Source organism: Schistocerca nitens, chromosome 8 (genome assembly GCF_023898315.1).
Source record: "Schistocerca nitens isolate TAMUIC-IGC-003100 chromosome 8, iqSchNite1.1, whole genome shotgun sequence".
Lineage (NCBI taxonomy): Eukaryota > Metazoa > Arthropoda > Insecta > Orthoptera > Acrididae > Schistocerca > Schistocerca nitens.
The window spans coordinates 493,003,559-493,009,086 of NC_064621.1; the positions used below are offsets into that span (position 1 = coordinate 493,003,559).

The 5,528-nt window shown below is 46.3% G+C and overlaps 1 non-coding gene across 1 annotated transcript; it reads right to left on the bottom strand.

Moving 5' to 3' along the window:
* Window positions 1-4,783: 4,783 nt before the first annotated feature.
* Window positions 4,784-4,858, bottom strand: Trnas-cga (transfer RNA serine (anticodon CGA)). The gene has a single exon. It is a non-coding gene; the product is annotated as a tRNA-Ser (tRNA).
* Window positions 4,859-5,528: the final 670 nt, after the last annotated feature.

The window sequence follows — 5,528 nt, forward strand, 5'->3', positions numbered from 1 at the left end:
GAGACGATCGTAGAGATGCTGGATGTAGTCCTGTGGAACGGCTTGCCATGCCATTTCCACCTGGCGCCTCAGTTGGACCAGCGTTCGTGCTGGACGTGCAGACCGCGTGAGACGACGCTTCATCCAGTCCCAAACATGCTCAATGGGGGACAGATCCGGAGATCTTGCTGGCCAGGGTAGTTGACTTACACCTTCTAGAGCACGTTGGGTGGCACGGGATACATGCGGACGTGCATTGTCCTGTTGGAACAGCAGGTTCCCTTGCCGGTCTAGGAATGGTAGAACGATGGGTTCGATGACGGTTTGGATGTACCGTGCACTATTCAGCGTCCCCTCGACGATCACCAGTGGTGTACGGCCAGTGTAGGAGATCGCTCCCCACACCATGATGCCGGGTGTTGGCCCTGTGTGCCTCGGTCGTATGCAGTCCTGATTGTGGCGCTCACCTGCACGGCGCCAAACACGCATACGACCATCATTGGCACCAAGGCAGAAGCGACTCTCATCGCTGAAGACGACACGTCTCCATTCGTCCCTCCATTCACGCCTGTCGCGACACCACTGGAGGCGGGCTGCACGATGTTGGGGCGTGAGCTGAAGACGGCCTAACGGTGTGCGGGACCGTAGCCCAGCTTCATGGAGACGGTTGCGAATGGTCCTCGCCGATACCCCAGGAGCAACAGTGTCCCTAATTTGCTGGGAAGTGGCGGTGCGGTCCCCTACGGCACTGCGTAGGATCCTACGGTCTTGGCGTGCATCCGTGCGTCGCTGCGGTCCGGTCCCAGGTCGACGGGCACGTGCACCTTCCGCCGACCACTGGCGACAACATCGATGTACTGTGGAGACCTCACGCCCCACGTCTTGAGCAATTCGGCGGTACGTCCACCCGGCCTCCCGCATGCCCACTATACGCCCTCGCTCAAAGTCCGTCAACTGCACATACGGTTCACGTCCACGCTGTCGCGGCATGCTACCAGTGTTAAAGACTGCGATGGAGCTCCGTATGCCACGGCAAACTGGCTGACACTGTCGGCGGCGGTGCACAAATGCTGCGCATCTAGCGCCATTCGACGGCCAACACCGCGGTTCCTGGTGTGTCCGCTGTGCCGTGCGTGTGATCATTGCTTGTACAGCCCTCTCGCAGTGTCCGGAGCAAGTATGGTGGGTCTGACACACCGGTGTCAATGTGTTCTTTTTTCCATTTCCAGGAGTGTATTTGAACACTTTCCTGGAGAAAGTCAGCCATCAGAGTAGAATATTTAAACTGATTACAAACATTCTAGTTTATTACGATTTATTACCTTGTAACAAAACTGCCTTTCGATATAGACTGTTTTATAATTAGTTTCGAAAATTATTTGAGTATGTATCCATGTAAGATCCAAAATGACAGAAATGAGAAGTTGTTACAATCAATGAAGCACAATGTAAGTATCAGGAATTATTTTCATTGGTGGATGTGCATATGTGTTGCACGTGTAATTTGCTTGATACATTTCAGTCTCACTTCTTCCTTTGAAGAATTATTGGAGCACCTAGAGGCAGGCTAACTTTGCAACCAATTTTGATTTAGCCATCACCCCAACCTGTCCACTCAGATTGGTGTCTAATGTCATATCAGTCACTGTGTTCACCGCTTATCTGCTCACTGCAACAGCCTGGACAGGTGATATGTCCATCGTCATCAATCCAGCATGGTCCTTTGAATAAGCACTGAGGCCTAGAGAATCGTCTATGACACATTTACTATAGTTACTACCACAGGTGACTCAGTCATCTCTGTCTCAAGTACCGTGTTTACTGTGTTAAATGTGTGATCGATCCCCATAGCAATATCCTAGGTCCAGCAGTAGCTGCGCTCACTGAGCACATCTCGTAAAAAAAAGGTAAATCATGTCTATGTGTTCGACCATTTTGTGGTCACTCGCTCTTTGAGGGATATAATTCAGCAATCGTTCAGCAATCACTGATTGATACCAGCACTCCAGGGTATCAAGATCTGGCTACCTCCCTTCTTGGCTGTTGCACAGTGTTGTAGCTCTGTGAAATGCTGCACTAAATCATTAACACACAGTGGAATACAACCCTAGGTGCAAATCAGTGCTCTACCGTCAGCTGAGATAGCTTACCCCCTCCCCACCCCAAATAATGCATTGTTCCTGGAGAGAAAAGCATCACTAAAATTTAGGAGGATGATTATATGATATCACTGGCTGGGCCAATTGCAAGCGACATAAAACCTCTACCAAGAGTCTCACACTGAAGCGTTTATTTTTTTTTCTCAGTTTGGAGCAAAGAGGATCTAGTAAGGCACTTAGATGTATACTCCACGTTGATATGTGCTAGTATGTTTTCGGTCCAGTTAATGGGGCATCCCGTTAGATTCTTCTTCCGAAAGTTATGTATTTGTGTCCAGAATATCAAAGAGGGGATAAATACAGCTTTGTATCGTTGCTTTTGCCTTGCAATAGAAGTTACACGAAAGGTGCATTTTGTTCAGATACATACGAAACCACTAACGCTTGTGGACATTATAGCTTCAGAGGACCCTCATTTCCTGTCACACTCCCTGAAATGCCCAAACACGAGAGGCTGAACAGTAATTGTTCAGTTAATATTTACAGTCATTGTGTAGATGAGAAAACCACAAGCCAGAAGCTGGTCAGCATCATAAACTCATAGAGTGCTATTTTCCGAATGTGAGAAGTATCAATATGTCTGAGTGAAGAATATATCCCACCTCCTTCCCTCTGAACTGAGTAACAATAAGGGGGCAAGGCTTTTCTGGCACAGTTGCCTCAACTCTTTTGCTAAGCATGAGTATTTAGAAAGAAATACGGCTGACTGCTCAACCCAGGAAATGTGTGGTAATGCCCACTGCAGGTAAAAGGTTCTTAAAGTATAAGAATGCCCACCACCACGATCGCTGCTTTTTGTTGTATGTTCTGACTCTGAGTGCTGTCTAGTTTCTGTGGCGCATTGTGAATGTACTCCCATAGCCAACCGCACCACACGCACAGAATAACACGTACTGTATGCAGCAGTGTGTCAAGTTATATGCTCATATGACTCAAAAAAATTTCGAGCAATACATTAGGGATAATCCTTTGAGATGTTTTCTCTCAGAACTCGCTAATGTTGATGTCCCTTATTGCAACAGCATTCCAATCAACAGCTCACAAGAGAATGATGGCTTATACAAGCAGCCAGTTGAATTTCATATTTGAGGGCTACAATCAGACAGAAAAGTGGAAACTACAATTTGAAACGACTCACAGCTAACAGGGAAGTTCCACAGTGCAAGTCATAATCCATGCAACTTGAAATACCAACTGCCATGACAAATACTTGCATTCCTCCGTACTTTTGAGCATGTGTGATGCTCACTGTCTTGTTGAGCAATTTGTTGATTTTGGCTTGGAAATAAATAAGGTTAGGTTCATAGCTGACAATGATGTTGGAAAATTTATTTCATTTCCCAAATGACGCTCATCAGCAACATCGCTCTTCATCCAGGATCATTACGATTCAAACACAAAGCTCTTTGGAGACATGCTGAGACAATGCGTCAAGATCACCACAGTTGGAGGTCCAAATAATGCAAGGTTTCAGCTTGTAACAAAGAAGGGGGCCTTTCCATACGAATATCTGGAGTCGATGGAGGGATTCTAGAAAACCACATTACCTGCTAAAGCGACATTCACCAGCAAATTCACAGGCACTGGCCTAACAGACACAGAGAATACGCACACAGTGAATTCTTGGCTGACGTTTATCATCTCTAATTTAGAGAAATAAGCAAAATTGTACATGGAGACAGATGGTACTACCTCCTGTTACCATTTTCGTGGCATGCTGTGTTAAAAAAGGCATAATCTACATCGACTTGTTGACCGATATTGATATGATGCTTCCTTTCAAATGTGGGGTTCTCATGGGACTTATCCAGAATGTCCACAGGCATGCCAGGTTGAATCACTCATAAATGAGCCAGGAGAAGTACAGGCCATCTGACAATTTGAGCAACATCCTTAGTATGGATGTAAGCTATCTCTAAGGGTATGCCATGCAACAAAATCTACTATTTAAGTGGTCATAAGACCGAAAAAAAATCAGGTTTCATGCTTCTGGTGGTGGTGAGGGTATATCCTGGGGAGCAGACCTCGCATATCCCACTGATTTACGTGACGTGCACAGTGTCTGTTTTTGTGACCAGAGCGTCCAGGACCACGCAAAAGTTTCGTCCCCAACCTGGTGACAATGCTGAGGAATAACCACGGATCATTCTATTCCATCTAAACCCACAGCAGTGTCTTGGGTTGAGGATGAAACTTGTTATATTCACCTACAAAGTCTCCTTCGATTGGTGTCCCTAGTTGAAGGAGTACATTAACAACCGAAAAGAAGTGTCTCATGATATATGATTCTGAAGAGGATTTTTGTAAATCAATGAATAATTCAACTTCCTGGCAGATTAAGACTGTGTGCCCGACAGAGACTCGAACTCGGGACCTTTGCCTTTCGCGGCAAGTGCTCTACCAGCTGAGCTATCGAAGCACGACTAACGCCCGGTACTCACAGCTTTACTTCTGCCAGTATCTCGTCTCCTACCTTCCAAACTTTACAGAAGCTCTCCTGCGAACCTTGCAGAACTAGCACTCCTGAAAGAAAGGATACTGCGGAGATATGGCTTAGCCACAGCCTGGGGATGTTTCCAGAATGAGATTTTCACTCTGCAGCGGAGTGTGCGCTGATATGAAACTTCCTAGCAGATTAAAACTGTGTGCCCGACCGAGACTCGAACTCGGGACCTTTGCCTTTCGCGGGCAAGTGCTCTACCAACTGAGCTATCGAAGCACGACTCACGCCCGGTACTCACAGCTTTACTTCTGCCAGTATCTCGTCTCCTACCTTCCAAACTGTGAGTACCGGGCGTGAGTCGTGCTTCAGTAGCTCAGTTGGTAGAGCACTTGCCCACGAAAGGCAAAGGTCCCGAGTTCGAGTCTCGGTCGGGCACACGGTTTTAATCTGCCAGGAAGTTTCATATCAGCGCACACTCCGCTGCAGAGTGAAAATCTCATTGTGGAATGAATAATTCAGTTTTTGGCAAAATCAAGGGAATGTTGGAACCTACATGGAAATTCATTCAGTTTACCAGTAGGATGGGCGTTATGGTGCAAGAGATTACATCGCCAGGCCAAATTTTCAGTAGACCACAATCTTCAGTGAAGGACAGACATGCATTTGTACACACTGTTTTAAATGATTTATATTTACACAGTGCACATGCAGTTAGTCGACAAAGTCACTGCATGCCAGTTATTTAGTCTATCTACCACAATCAGCAAAGCTTTGTACTGGCTGTTTAAATTTACCACAGTGCAATGTTAAATGCTTGTGATCACACCTTGAGATCGCTACTCAAGTACTTCATCTCCATAAATGTGGATGACTGATCCCTCACCCTCTAACAAGCTTATGTTAACAGGAATATGCTGCAGTTTGTATAACATCATCGTCTGTCTCCC